Genomic DNA, 14,816 nt, shown 5'->3' on the forward strand with positions numbered 1-14,816 from the left:
TAAAAATACTGATCAGATGTTGAAATGAGGCTACTACAAAGTTTAATATTACATATTTGGCTTATGCTATATTTCTATCAGACTACATGGCTGTAGAGTAATATTTCTTGAGTATTATGAATGCTGTTAAGAATAAAAGGGATGTGATATAAGTTTTAACATGCTTTCAGTGACTATAAAAACCTTCACTGCTTAATTGAAACCTATTGCTAAATAAACAGGGATTATGCATAAAAATACTTCTTTCAGTTTTATCATAGAGAGAAACCTCAAGTTCTGTGACTCCCTTTTACAAGTGCAAAAGACAAAACTGGAATAATTATTATTGTAATTCAGGAAAAAATGTTTTTGTCTGAAAAATTCAGATAATCAAGGCATATGTCAAATGTTTTTAATCTTATTTTTATTATAAAATATAGCAGGCATACAAAAAAAGTATAAAAATTATGTGTACAGGTTAAAGGAAAATAAAATGGATTCCTCTATTTTTAGCAGCCAGGCTAAGAAAAAAAAATTACCGTATCCCAGAAGTCCCCTGTGTGTTCTTCTCCTTCTCTGGAAGTAGCCAAAGTTCTGAACTTTGTTAATCCTTTACTTACTTTTCTTTATGGTCATCATTGCCTATTTGTATGTTCCTTAAACATTGTATTATTTAGTTTGAACCATTTAAAAACTCTATATAAATGAAACCATACCATACATATTCTTTGATGACTTGTTTCTTTTAATTTAACATTTTATTTTTGAGATCCATTCATGTTGGTTTATAGCTATACTAAATTTTTATTGCTGTATGGTATTTGATTATGAAAATATACCACAGCTTATTGATCTAGTCTGTTGAATGCATTGAGATTGTTTTCCAGTTTTCACTGCAATAAACAATGCTGTAATACACGTCTTTCTACATATCTCCTGGTGTCCATATACAAGATTTCTCTAGGGTATATACTTGGGAGTGGATCACAGAGTATATATGCAAGCTTAATTTTACTAGGTAATGCCAAGCTATTTTCCAAAAGTGTTGTACTAATTTACATTCTCACCAGCAGAGTATGAGCATTTTCATCGCTCCTCAATCTCATGAACAGTTGGTTGTATCACACTTCTTAAGTCTGGCAGTTTTGGAAAGGTCTTCCATGTGTTTAATTTCCCTGATTTGCCATGAGGTTGAACATCTTGTTTTGTGTTTGTGGGCTATTTGTGATTAATTTTTCTATTTGGTTGTTTGTCATTCTTGCTGATTTGTAGAAGTTTAAAAGTACATTTTGCATTCTGTTACATAATGTGTTACAACTATCTTCTCTCAGTTTGGACTTGTCTCCTCACCTTTTATAACACTTTTTGATCAATAGAGGACATTAATTTTAATGTAGTCAACATTTCCCTTTGTAATTTGAACTTTTTATGTTTAGTTTAAGAACTCTTTTCCTACTTTGAGACCATAAAGATGCTCTACTATATTGTCTTCTGAAAGTTTTATTTTCTTGCCTTTCACATTTAAGTCTATAATTTACCTCGGACTGATTTTTGTTTACTGTGTGAGGTAGGAGTCTAATTTAAGTTTTTCATATTGAAAACAAATTGTTCTACCACTACTTACTGAGAAAAATATTCATCATCTACCGCTGATCTGCAGTAGCACCACTGTCATATGTTAAATGGCAATTTATGTGTGGGTTTGCTTCGGAACGCTCTATATTGTTCCATTGATCTAGGGGTCTATACCCCCCTCCCTTCTTAAAAAGTATCATATCGTATAGCTCTTCATTAATTAAAGTCTTCGTTAATATCTGTCAGTAAAGGTATATACTTTCCTCCTTAAAGGTCTTATATATCTTTTGTTAGATTTATTTCTAAGTACATCATATATATATATATATTTTTTTTTTTTGGTACGCGGGCCTCTCGCTGTTGTGGCCTCTCCCGTTGCGGAGCACAGGCTCCGGACGCGCAGGCTCAGTGGTCATGGCTCACGGGCCCAGCTGCTCCGCGGCATGTGGGATCTTCCTGGACCGGGCCATGAACCCGTGTTCCCTGCATCGGCAGGCAGACTCTCAACCACTGTGCCACCAGGGAAGCCCAGTACGTCATATTTTTGATGCTATAAGAAATGACATCTAATTTTTTTCTGCTCATTACTGGTATATAGAAATACAATAGACTTTGCATAATTATCTTACATTTAGCATATTTAACAAACTTGTTATTTTAACAATTTATATTTGTAGACAGTCACATCATTTTGGAATAATGATAGGTTTGTTCTCTTTCTGAAATTCTTTGCTTTTCTTTTTTTTTTAAATAGCATTACTCTGAGGTATTTTTAAAAATTAATTAATTAATTATTTTTGGCTGTGTTGGGTCTTTGTTGCTGCGTGCAGGCTTTCTTTAGTTGTGGCGAGCGGGGGCTACTCTTGGTTGTGGTGCGCGGGCTTCTCATTGCGGTGGCTTCTCGTTGCGGAGCATGGGCTCTAGGCGAGCGGGCTCAGTAGTTGCGGCTTGTGGGCTCTAGAGCACAGGCTCAGTAGTTGTGGTGCACAGGCTTAGTTGCTCTGCGGCATGTGGGATCTTCCTGGACCAGGGCTCGAACCAGTGTCCACTGCATTGGCAGGCGGATTCTTAACCTCTGCACCACCAGGGAAGTCCCTCTCTTTCTGAAATTCTATACATTTTATTTCTCTTGCTTTATTGGACTGGGCTGGACCTCCAGTTTAATTTTGCATAGGAGTGGGGATATTAATGTTTACTGCATGTCAGGTCATTGCCAAGTAATTTACTTGTATTTTTTTTTTCAATTATCACCATTTTATAGATGAGGAGTCAAAGGTTTAGAGAGTTACTTGCTCAATGTCACTCAATAGCCACCAATCAAATATCCAGAGAGTGCATTTAGATTTAGGGTAAGATAATGGTGTTTGGTGTCCTGTCATGCCTGCTTTGCTTCCTCATGTACTCAACAGAATAGTTCTGAAGTATTAATAACAGCAACTAATGCTTGTTATGTACCAGACACTCTTCTAACTGCTTTACATCCATTACTCACTTAATCCTAAAAACAACCCTGCAAGGTAGGCCCTATTATTATCATCATCCCCATTATGAAAATGAGGAAACTGGAGTTTAGAGAGTTAAAGTAACTTGCCCAGAGTTATACAACTATTGAATAATATGTGGAAAATCTGGTATTTGAAGTCTGCGTGATCTATTTCCATTGTCTGTGTTCTTGCCTACCATGCTATACTGCTTCTCAAAATGCGAACCAAGACTTTTTTGAGAATGTAAAGGAGATTCTGCTTTGTGATGAAATCAGGATTTCTTGCTAACAAGTAGCCCAAACATATTCACCAGAATCAGGGGGTGGTTAAACAAGTGAGGGGATAAGGAAAGAATTGGTATCATGTTTCAAAACTGTTGATCTTAAAATGAATTGTGGAATGAAAAGGCTGTCTGTCATTGCCAAGATTGATAACCCCTGAGAAAACTGTTGTGTGGGGGAACAAAATGTACAGAATGAAGAGATCAGCAGAGAAAAACAGCTCTCCTGAGACCCACTGTCAATTTCTTCTTGTGCTTCCTTTTAGACAGGTGAAAATTATCTGGTGGGACAGAGGAGAGTTACTAGAACTCTTGTGTATGTTACTAATCTTAGATAGAGCATTCCTAAACTACTCTCTCATTCCTTGTTTGTAAGGGCCCAAAAGATTAAAAATGGTTAAATTATTTTGCAAGCCATTTGTGACATCATTAAATATAATTGGTTCTGTTTGCCTGGTTTACTTACTCATTTACTCTGGGAGAGTGGACAAATGGGAATTTTAGGGTCATAATTTAAATTATTTTGGTGAAAATTGATACCAAAGGAAGAAATATAATAACTTGTTCTAATTAAAAAATTATTTCTCTTAGAATAATAAACCCAAAACTTTAACCAAAGAGCCCTTCTCTAGAGGAAACTAAAAAGGTATTTTTCTTCTTCCAAAGTTAGTGCCTTTGTTTAGCTTTTCAGTGGGGTGATGAATGTATATGGGGATCTCTGCTTGAGCCTGGGCTAGAGTTTAAATATATGTGAACACATTTGGTAGATGCATGGGACAGCCCTAAAGAAGATTTGTAAGGGGGACTGGGGAGCTTCCAAGGAGAGAACTCATTTTAAAGAAAGGAGGAGCCAGGCATGCCTGTCCCAGTAATAGAGTCTCACTACACATCTCTGGCACCTCTGGTGGCAGAAGAGCAGCAGTGTGGTCTGGTAGAGTGCAAGCTTGATGACATGCCAGCAGTGCCTGGTGAAATGGAAGTGCTCAGCAGATGTTGGAGAGAGCCACCACAGATGTTGTGAGATTATTCAAGAGAACACCTGAATTCCAGAAGTACCTGACTTCAGAGAGCACTTGGACCTCCAGAGGACTTGAGAACACTTTAGAGGGTATTGAGGTCCTGCTGGATGGAGGCTGGGGAGGCCTGGGGAAACTCAGGGTGCATTCATATTTGTACAAGAAGATTTTCAGTACAATTAGAGGCTACTATATATATATATATATATATAGTTGATATATATATATCTCATGTTGCTGAATATGTAGATATCTTACCATTTAGAGTCTTTAAAGAGCTTTCTAAAATGGTTAAAGCTGGTCATAAGGTACAAACTTCCAGTTATAAGAAATAACAAATAAGTTCTGGGACTTCCCTGGTGGCACAGTGGTTGAGAATCCACCTGCCAATGCAGGGGACGTGGGTTCAAGCCCTGGTCTGGGAAGATCCCACATGCCGCAGAGCAACTAAGCCAGTGCGCCACAACTACTGAGCCTGCGCTATAGAGCCCGAGAGCCACAAATAATGAAGCCCGCACGCCTAGAGCCACAGGCTCCGCAACAAGAGAAGCCATGGCAATGAGAAGCAGCGCACTGCGACGAAGAGTAGCCCCTGCTCACCACAACTAGAGAAAAGCCCGTGAGCAGCAACGAAGACCCAACGCAGCCAAAAATAAATAAATAAATTAAAAAAAAAAGAAATAAGTTCTGAAGATATAATGTACAGCATGGTGACAGTATAGTTAACAATATGTATTAACAATATGGTTAACAGTGTAGTTAATGATACTGTATCATACATTGCAAACTTGCTAAGAGAGTAGATCTTAGAAGTTCTCACCACAAGAAAAAAAAAATTGTAAGCATGTGAGATGATAGATGTTAAACTTATTTTGGTAATCATTTTGCAATATATACATATATCAAATCATTATGTTACACATGTAAAACGAATACAGTGTTATACATGAATTATATCTCAAAACTGGGGGAAAAAGTTTCTAAGCATTCATTAATTGACACGTCACTGATTTGAAGTTTAGCATTGTTATACCGTATATATTCTCAAGCTCTGTACTTGAAAATAGAATCAGAAAATATGAGTAAGTTAAAAACTTTATGGTAATGATCTTTTAACATTTGGATTTTATTACTTTTCATATGTTATTGGGTAGAGAAGGCTTTGAGGAAGAATGGCTAGTGGGCAACAAAAAACAAATAAGTTGTTTTAAAATTGCCACTGATTAAATAAATGAATATTTTTCAACACCTGTTTATTCAATAGTGCATTTCACAGAGTGACTGGTTAATAAATATTTGCTAAATAAATTTTTCTGATAAGGCCATGGGGCCTCAGGATGCTTAATCGGTCAGTTTCAGGTCACCTAGCAATGCAAAGGTTTAAATACAAATTAGGAGGACTAAGCTTTCTAGCGTGAGATCAGAAAAAACCATGAACATGTCAAAGACTGCAAAAACATATAATATGAATTTTTTTGTTAACCCCTTTCCATATATTATGCATCCTTTGCTACAATAGAAACCAATGCTCTGTAGATTGTGGTATAAACTTTTCTTAGTGGTTACTTTTTATCAGTATTTCTGATTTCCAGAGCATGTCTGATTTATATTTAATTTTATTTGAGCTTCACATAATTATCCAGGGAAATTCTTGTTAGAGTTGACAGGAAGATTTGGGAGGTCCACAGGTGCCCGTTTCTCCTGGGAAAGTTGGGAGCAGGGAGGAAGGCCACAGTCAATTCCACATGAAGACTGTGGGCGGGACTGGGTTAACTCTGGCCACATCAGGCATTGTAAATTTTCATTTCATTACCATTTGGTTTAACAACTGAAATAATAGAAATAGAAATTCTATTGCAAAATGAAATTTACCTGTTGACTATTTTGACAGAAAGTGGAGACTGCTAATTTAGGAGACTCCATGTTCATTTTTACAAATCGTTATAGTAACGTTATAGTCTGATTAGCATTTATGAAGTAGCTGTAGTGTCGAGATCTATAGAATGATGATTTGAGAACTTGCGTAAGAAAAGGATGGGCCTGAACTCAGTGTCTTTCAGAACTGTCACAGCAATACTGTGTATTTTCCTTTTTTATAACTTGTGTTTTGCTTGTTTTGGACTAGTAATTGAAATTTTGAAATGTTCTTGTATTGCATTATTATACTGACAGTGCTGATTGAAAGCCATCTTAGAATTTTGAGGAAGATTTGTTAGAGAGATTGCACTGTTTCACTTTTCTACTTTATTCTACACAGAGTCTTTGGGAAAAGCCCAAGAAAATTACCTACCTAGGTTTCTTTAATGTCTAAAATGTCTATAATCCTCTTTATTTGGAAAGTCTATGAAATATGACTACACTGTAAACTATATTTTATCAAGACTTTATATCCTGAATCGGAAGGCATTTCTGAGTCTTTTTTGATTTTTCTGTTCTTGCACTCCACAGTCTTAAGCACTGGCTCCTTTATTTAAACAAACAAACAAACCCAATTAAACAAAAACATTTTTCCCATAATTATCAAAGTGACACATGCCTATTAACATAACAATGAAATAAATTATCCATAGTGCCATTTCTCAGAGATAACTACTGCTATGACTGTGATTTCTTTCTTTCTAGATGGGGTAGATGTATAATTTTTCATTTTCTTTTGAACATTGGCTTTGCAAGGGGTCCATGAGCAGTCGCTGGCTCCCTACTGGTTCAGTGTTACTACATCAGAAATGGGTGTTACTTTTCATTGGCTTATTTACTCCTAAGACCTACTCAGAGAAGTGGAGTCCAATTATTATTGACTCACCTCCTTTCTTATGCTTAGGGAACTAATAGTAGGAATTGAAACATTCTTTAAGCCAAGTAATGCTGATACATGAAAGTTTTCTCTAATTTATTTGCTGAAAGCAGAGCATTATCAACTAAAACATGTTCATTATGACTAATGGTCTCTTCCTAAGGGAAGATAATCACAACAGTATTCTTAAGAAAATTCTCTATCTAATTGGGGTCAAACTCATGTACAGTTTTGTGTCAGCGTTTTCACTCAACATTGCATTACCAGCATTTTCCATGTCACTAAATATTTTTCAAAAAGATTATTTTTAGTGGCTTCATGAAATTTATTGAATTGGGAATACCATCACTTACTTAACTAACTTTACTATATTTGGATATTTTGGTTGTTTCCATGTTTTAGAAACATTTTTGCTTTTATAACACTGTGGCAAAAATACTTGTATATAAACCTTTGACCTTATTTAAGACTACTTCCTTGAGAATATATGCTTTAAGGATTCAGTAACCTCTTTTTTTTAACATCTTTATTGGAGTATAATTGCTTTACAATGTTGTGTTAGTTTCTGCTTTATAACAAAGTGAATCAGCTATACATATACATATATCCCATGTCTCCTCCTTCTTGCATCTCCCTCCCACCCTCCCTATCCCATCCCTCTAGGTGGTCACAAAGCACCGAGCTGTTCTCCCTGTGCTATGCGGCTGCTTCCCACTATCTATTTTACATTTGGTAGTGTATATATGTCCATGCCACTATCTCACTTCGTCCCAGCTTACCCTTCCCCCTCCCCATGTCCTCAAGTCCATTCTCTACGTCTGCATCTTTATACCTGTCCTGCCCCTAGGTTCTTCAGAACCATTTTTTTTTAAGATTCCATATATATGTGTTAGCATACGGTATTTGTTTTTCTCTTTCTGACTTACTTCACTCAGTATGACAGTCTCTAAGTCCATCCACCTCACTACAAATAACTCAATTTCATTTCTTTTTATGGCTGAGCAATATTCCATTGTATATATGTGCTGCATCTTCTTTATCCATTCATCTGTCAATGGACACTTAGGTTGCTTCCATGTCCTGGCTATTGTAAATAGAGCTGCAATGAACATTGTGGTACATGACTCGTTTTGAATTATGGTTTTCTCAGGGTATATGGAAAGGGCATTGACTTTGACATCAAAAGGATCTGGATTTGAATCCTAGCTCCACCATTACTAAATCCTGTTATCTTAGGCAAGTTACTTGACCTAGTTAGTCTCCATCCTTATACATAAAAATGAGGATAATAGTCTTTGTCCCCCTGGACTATCTATGTGAATGCACCCAAGACAATGCCTGATACATAGTATGTTCTCAGGAAATGTTAGTTTCCTTTCTTCATCAGTAACTTTGATGCATGAAAGGTGTACTTTAAAAAGCAGCAAATGCTATTTTTTATATTTATACAACTATAAAGGAAATTCAGAGAGAATTTAAAACTGAGATGTGATAAGTATGAATATGTGCAGAGAGTTTGTGTAATCCTTGCTCTAACTGTATGCTGGAATACAGAGCCCCATAGGCCTGTGTCTTCTTTTCTTTCTTATAGGACTTTAGGTTGTAGCCACTAACAGAAGGGTTATAAAAGTCAAGTGCATCTTTGGTGCCATATAATGTGTTGGTTAAGGTAGTCAACAACTAGGAACCTTAAATGAAATACTATAGCTCCTCTCATGCTTTCAGGGCCGACATCTATTAGGCACAGTAGATACAGTGCCGAGGGCCCACAATACTTCTAGGGGCCCATGAAATTGTTTTAATTTCTTTTAAAATCAGAAGAATAAAATAAGCTTTTAGGTTGAAGAAAATATTTCAGTATATAACATTAGTATATACATCCTTATACCAGTGCAGTTGAAAAGTATAGTTATTATTATTATTATTTTTATTTTTAATGGAGGGGACCACAAAAGTCATAAATTAGCCCTAGATGCTTTAATAACGTTGTAGACTTTCTCCCAGAAAGCACATCTCTTGAGCATGTCAGACTGAGTAGTTCTGAGATACACCAAGAAAGGAGACTCATTGGGGTGGTCAGAGACCTATCCACTGCCCGGATCTTTCTGTTTTTATTCCTGGCTCCACGAAAAGGTAGGAGATAAGCCAAGCATGAAAACAAAACAATAAAAACAAATATTTATAACAAGCCTCAGAGCCTCCTAATGTAAGATTAGAATCTTGGGAGCAGAGACTTCCCTCTTACCACAGACTTATGTAAATTTAATATATAAACTCCATGAATATTAATGAATTTGTAAAGGAAGGTTTTGGGGAAAAAACTTCAACCACAATCACACATACGCAAAAAAATTGATAATCTAATTTTGGCTGAACAAAAGAGAAAATATGAACTGCTTGAAATAAGATATGTAGAGTAGAGCTGACTTTCTGAGATATGGAAAAGCAGTTATTATGAGAAGAAAGCTGTGTAGCATAATATCTCAGTATAAAGGACACCATGTAAAGTAGGACATTTGGTCAGTAAATTCAGTGACCTCAGCTCTGCCTCTTAGGAAATCTTGTAGCATTAAAGGTGGAATAATGTGGAGATCAGCCACTGTAATTCTAAATCAGCCATTCCTGAGAGCTTGGCTCTGAGAGTCCACCTTAATCTAAAAGGCAGCCTAAGTAGAGGGGGCTGTAAATTGGTGAGAGAGGAAAGCTCGAAACTGTTTTCTCCCACCCTTGGGTTTGTGAGCTTTACTTTTCAGTTTAGACTGATCATTTTAGGTTAATAATTCACGCTAATAGTTGTGCAGTGGAGGCTAACACAACATTGTAAAGCAACCATACTCCAAAAAAAATTAATTTTAAAAAATTCATGCTAATAATAGCTAGTGAATTAGGAGCACTTACTATGTGCTAGACACTGGGCTAAGCACTTCACATGGTTAACAGTTTACTTCTCACAGCTACCCTGTGGGGTAGGAACTATTATCATTCCCATTTTACAGGTGAAGAAATGGAGCTTAAGGAGGTTGGGTGACTCGTTTGAGGTCTCACAGTTAGCCAGGGGCTGTGACTGGACACTGGAGCTTGCATTCTGACCTTTGCCATTACCCCAGTGGAACACATCTTTGCAGATCATATAACCAAAATGCAAGAGTGTTAGGGAGTGTTATGGGTTGAATTGTGTCCCCTTCTAAATTCATATGTTGAAATCCTTACCCTAGTACCTCAGAATGTGACTTTATTTGGAGAGAGGGTCTTTACAGAGGTAATCAAGTTAAAATGAGATCATTAGGATGCACCCTATCCAATATGACTGTTGTCCTTACCAAAAGGGAAAATTTGGACACAGAGACATGCATAGAGGCAAGACATTATGAGGAGACATAGGGAGAAGATGGCCATCTGCAAGCCAAGGAGAGAGGCCTGGAACAGATCCTTCCCTCACAGCACTCAGAAGGAAACAACCCTGCCAACACCTTGATTTTGTACTCCTGGTTTTTGGAAAATGATACAATAAATTTCTGTTGTTTAAGCCACTCAGTCTGTGTGTGGTACTTTGTTATGGCAACCCTAGCAAACTAGGACATCTTTTGTGTGGAGTAGTCCTATAACAAGATAAGGTCCTCTATTATTATTTTGGATGGCCTGAGCAGACTCCTTATTCTCCTTGTAGGTAGAGAATTACCACATGTAAGTAATAGATTTTTTTTCGAGAATTTTTGGACGAACTGAAAATAAAAGTAGTCCAAAGATTTGGGGTTAACAGTGTAAGCACCTTGAACTGCTAATTCATGGCAAGTAAGACTTGGTACATAGCAGAATTAAGTTGTCTTCTATGCTTTTCAAATAAATGACTTCTTTAACATCAGATATTATGTTATCCAAATACTTAATGGTGGTAATGGTGATGGTAGTTATGGATGGAATTATCTGTCCTTAAGGACATTTGGACGCCCTTGAAGCAGAAAGAAATTAGACTGAGCTGAAGTGTTTTAATCACAATTAAAGATGTGTCCAACAATACTGGTTCAGATTACATCAGATGCAGAGTTATTCTGGCCCAAATAATTTAGTAGAAAGTTTGGTAGGATAGTAAAAAAAAAAAGCTTTTTTCTTCCCCCAGGCAGATGAATTTAAACGATTTCTTTGTAAGACCAAGTATTATAACCACAGTGCTGCTCATATTATTTGCATATAAATAAGTTATTTGCATACTAATGAAGGAAGTAATCTGTTCTTCCTAAATTTCTCCCTCCTTCTCCCATAACAGTGGACATGATACTCACATTTTGTTAAGGAAGTTAGAGTCATCCCTAACCACCTTCCCATAGGTGACCACCTAGAGAACTCACTTGATTTTTGAATGTTTCCTTAGAAGCTTCTGTTTAATATTTATTTAATTCTGCTAGTCTAGAGAGGCTTCAGCAGTCTTCTCTAGAAAAATCCATTGTTTTTTCTTTGATTGACGTTTATTGTTTAGCAATACTAGAAATGAAATTCACAGGTAAAAACAATTCCTAAAAAAATTATATACTATTACATATGTCTTCTTCAAAGGCAACCAGTGATCAAAAGTTACTTTTTTCTTAGTTGTGATTTGAAAATACAGGTAGGATATATTTAATTTTAATTTTGATAGTCATATTTGACTAGGAAATATACTATAAAAGGACTTTCATTGTACATGATAAATGTATCAAGACACCTCTTTTGTGCCACCTCAGATTCTCTGGCCTTTATGTCTCTCTAGAGCTCTGGATTTCTTCTTCCACTCCAGTTGCTAGATGGCAACTTATGGTTGCGGGATATAATAGATGGGAGGAAGCTAATGGTTAATTTATCTCTCTTTTCCACCCCTTGATGGACAATACCAAGAGAAAGCTTTCTGTATAGCTTATCCCAAGAGACTGTGTCTCTTTGTGAAATGACTAATTTTGTAACACAATACCTTGTATGTGCTTCCCAATCTTACCTGCTTCCGTTCTCTTTTCTATCACTCACACTGCCCTGGAATTATATCTCCCAGTAAAGCTTAGAATTTAAGACTTGCCCCAGGTTCAATTTTCAAGGGAACTTATTCCAGGACACTAAAAGTTCTATAAATGTTTAACAAATTGAAATGAATAAAAAATAAAATCTGAACCAAATGGGGGCTTTTATTTAATCATTCTTATCTTTCTGTACTTCAGAACTTGATGTGCACCTGGTGACTCATTCGTCTTGTGGCTGCCTCTGGATTCGTGAGTTTGGTGCCTAGAAAGAAATAACCAACAAATCAAAGTCTATTTCTTTGATGGTAAGTGGTCTACCAGATGACTCAAAGAGAAGTAACATTTCCAAAAGGCTGATTTAATAAGGGAAGAATACGGTGAATGAATCTGGGTGAGAAGAGAATAGTCCAGACTGTGGGCCTGAAGCCCAGCTTTTTCTCAAAGACATAGCTTACGTCTCCATAAGTCATGACCATTTTCTCCTGTTAGAAAAACTCCTACATAAATTAGGTTTTTATTCTTCCTTGAGAAGAAAACAGAATTATTTCTCTAATAACATTCAAATTTCAAATAATTTGTGATGTGTATATGAGACTTGAAAGATCGAAAATGTGAGGCCGCTCTGTTAAAAGGACAAAAGGAAAGAAGGAAAATTTAATTTTTTTTTTACCAATCTCTTGCCTTTAGTAACTGGGATTGTTAGGAACTTCCATAGTAACTAAAGGAAAATTGTTTAAGACATTCAAGATGCTAAAAAAAAAAAAGAAAGATACACAGCATCTGTCATATATTTTAGTGCATGTTGGTACTCAGAGCCAAGACGTTTGTGCTCTTGGGAAAAAAATGCAGACATTATTATTACTTTTATTGCCATCACCTTATTAATAATAAAGAAGATTGTTACAGAAATGAAAGTAAGGAGGCACCAGCAATGCTGACCTGTGTGAAACCTTTTGTAATTCAACGAGAAACGACAAGATGAGATAGCATTTAGAGTATTATCTATTTTTTGTGTGTATATGAAATTGGGGTCAAGTAATTTTAATTGCAGGTAACTTTTTTAAGGACTATGTAGTCAATCATATCCATAGTAAATGAGGAAAATTATAACTTTATATAATTTGGCAACTGAAAAATATGAAAAGGAAAGCCTTGATAGGGAACTTAAAAAAATCCTGAAAAGTCTGCTTTTATCAAGATACACATATGGGAGATTTATTATAAATCAACTGATCAGACTATGACTTATCTTCAGGGATGTTACTGGAACTGGCTATTTGAATCTTACCATCACTGGAGGTAATGATCTTTTCACTGACCATAAAGATGTTTCAAAACAGTGACATAAGCTGCACCTTGGCAGAGTCCACAGCGGCCACTGCAGCAACAAATGTATTTAAGTGTTTAGTCCAGCAAAGATGTGATGTTCATCTTGCTTTTACTTCTGCTAGAAGGGCAGAAATGAAGAAACATTCATTTTGGCTACATAAAGTCATTACAAATGAGGCAAGAGGGCAGAAGAGAATAAAGAGCAGGCAGCCCATCCTTGTCAGGGGGAAAATTAAGAGAAGTTGTGGTGCTTCATGTCCGCAGAGGTGGAATAAGTAGGATTTGCATGTGCATCCACCACTGTCATTTCTAGACTGGCGGGAACCCTGGACTCACACAGCTGATCTGGGCAGGGATTGTGCTCCCGAGTTGCATCAGTGTGTTGAGTTCTAAGAGCCATATGTGGGACAGAGAACAGACAACATTAACAGATTTCAGGTTCAGGTAGAGGAGAAAGAAGAAGAAATAAAATATAAAGGCAGACAATTCAGTCCAGACTCCTCTTTAGTGAAGAAATCCCTCTCATTGTGTCCTGGAAAAAAGTATGGCCAAGAGTATAGCCCAGTGGGACCCTAATATCAGCCTGTGAATTAGCTGTATCAGAATCTATCAGGGAGCTTTAGAAATACACCTCCCAGAGGTTCTGATCCAGTAGGTCTGAAGTAGGACTTGGGACTCTGTATTTTAATAATTCTCTTCAGGTGTTAAAGCCAGTCATGTTTGGGAACCTTTGATTTGAACTCTACTTATGCTACCAATAGCTCATTACTATTCTGTTCCTGGTTAGCTGACCTGGTTATAAATTGCTATCTTGTGTCAACAAAAATCTGCGTCTTTAAGACTTCCATCCATTTTTTGGTTCTCTCTGGGTCTTTTGAAGTAATTTAAACTTCTTAGATCAAGCTGAAGAATTTGAATTTGTGGTGGAACTAGTCATTGTAGGTTTATGATCTTATCTAGCAGCAAGGTAGTCTGGGAGCAGAGAATGTGAACAATGAAGTGACCTGGATTTGGGGATTGGAATGATGGACGATCAGTGAACTGAAGGATTTTAGGATGCTAGAGAGGGTGACCATCCATTGCTGAGGAGACAGTTGAGGCCTTCAGAGCAGGTGTGCACTGGTGTATAGTGAGCTGCTACCTGAACAAGGGGTCCAAGAGGGCGCTAGGCCCATGGTTAGCTGGCCTTACACTGATTTCCCAGGCCTGGGTGCAGTAGGTTCTCAGTTGGTATTCTTTTGACTGACTGATTATTGCAATAGGCAGATTAAGTAGATATGTGAGAGGAACGTGCCAGAATTGTGCCAGAAAAGGAAAACTGACTAGAGATTTCAGAGGTAAGCAGTTCTTAGTGATGAGAAAATCCAAGTGTGG

The 14,816-nt window shown here is 36.8% G+C and overlaps 1 long non-coding RNA gene across 6 annotated transcripts in view; it reads left to right on the top strand.

Moving 5' to 3' along the window:
• Nucleotides 1-14,816, top strand: part of LOC137225829 (uncharacterized) — a 354,758-nt gene that overhangs the window by 29,719 nt on the left and 310,223 nt on the right. For all 6 annotated transcript variants that reach the window (XR_010944046.1, XR_010944047.1, XR_010944044.1 and 3 more), the window contains exon 3: nucleotides 12,312-12,418. This is a non-coding gene — a long non-coding RNA (uncharacterized lncRNA). The remainder of the gene's footprint in view (nucleotides 1-12,311; nucleotides 12,419-14,816) is intronic.

The sequence above is a fragment of the Pseudorca crassidens genome, chromosome 6 (genome assembly GCF_039906515.1).
Source record: "Pseudorca crassidens isolate mPseCra1 chromosome 6, mPseCra1.hap1, whole genome shotgun sequence".
NCBI lineage: Eukaryota > Metazoa > Chordata > Mammalia > Artiodactyla > Delphinidae > Pseudorca > Pseudorca crassidens.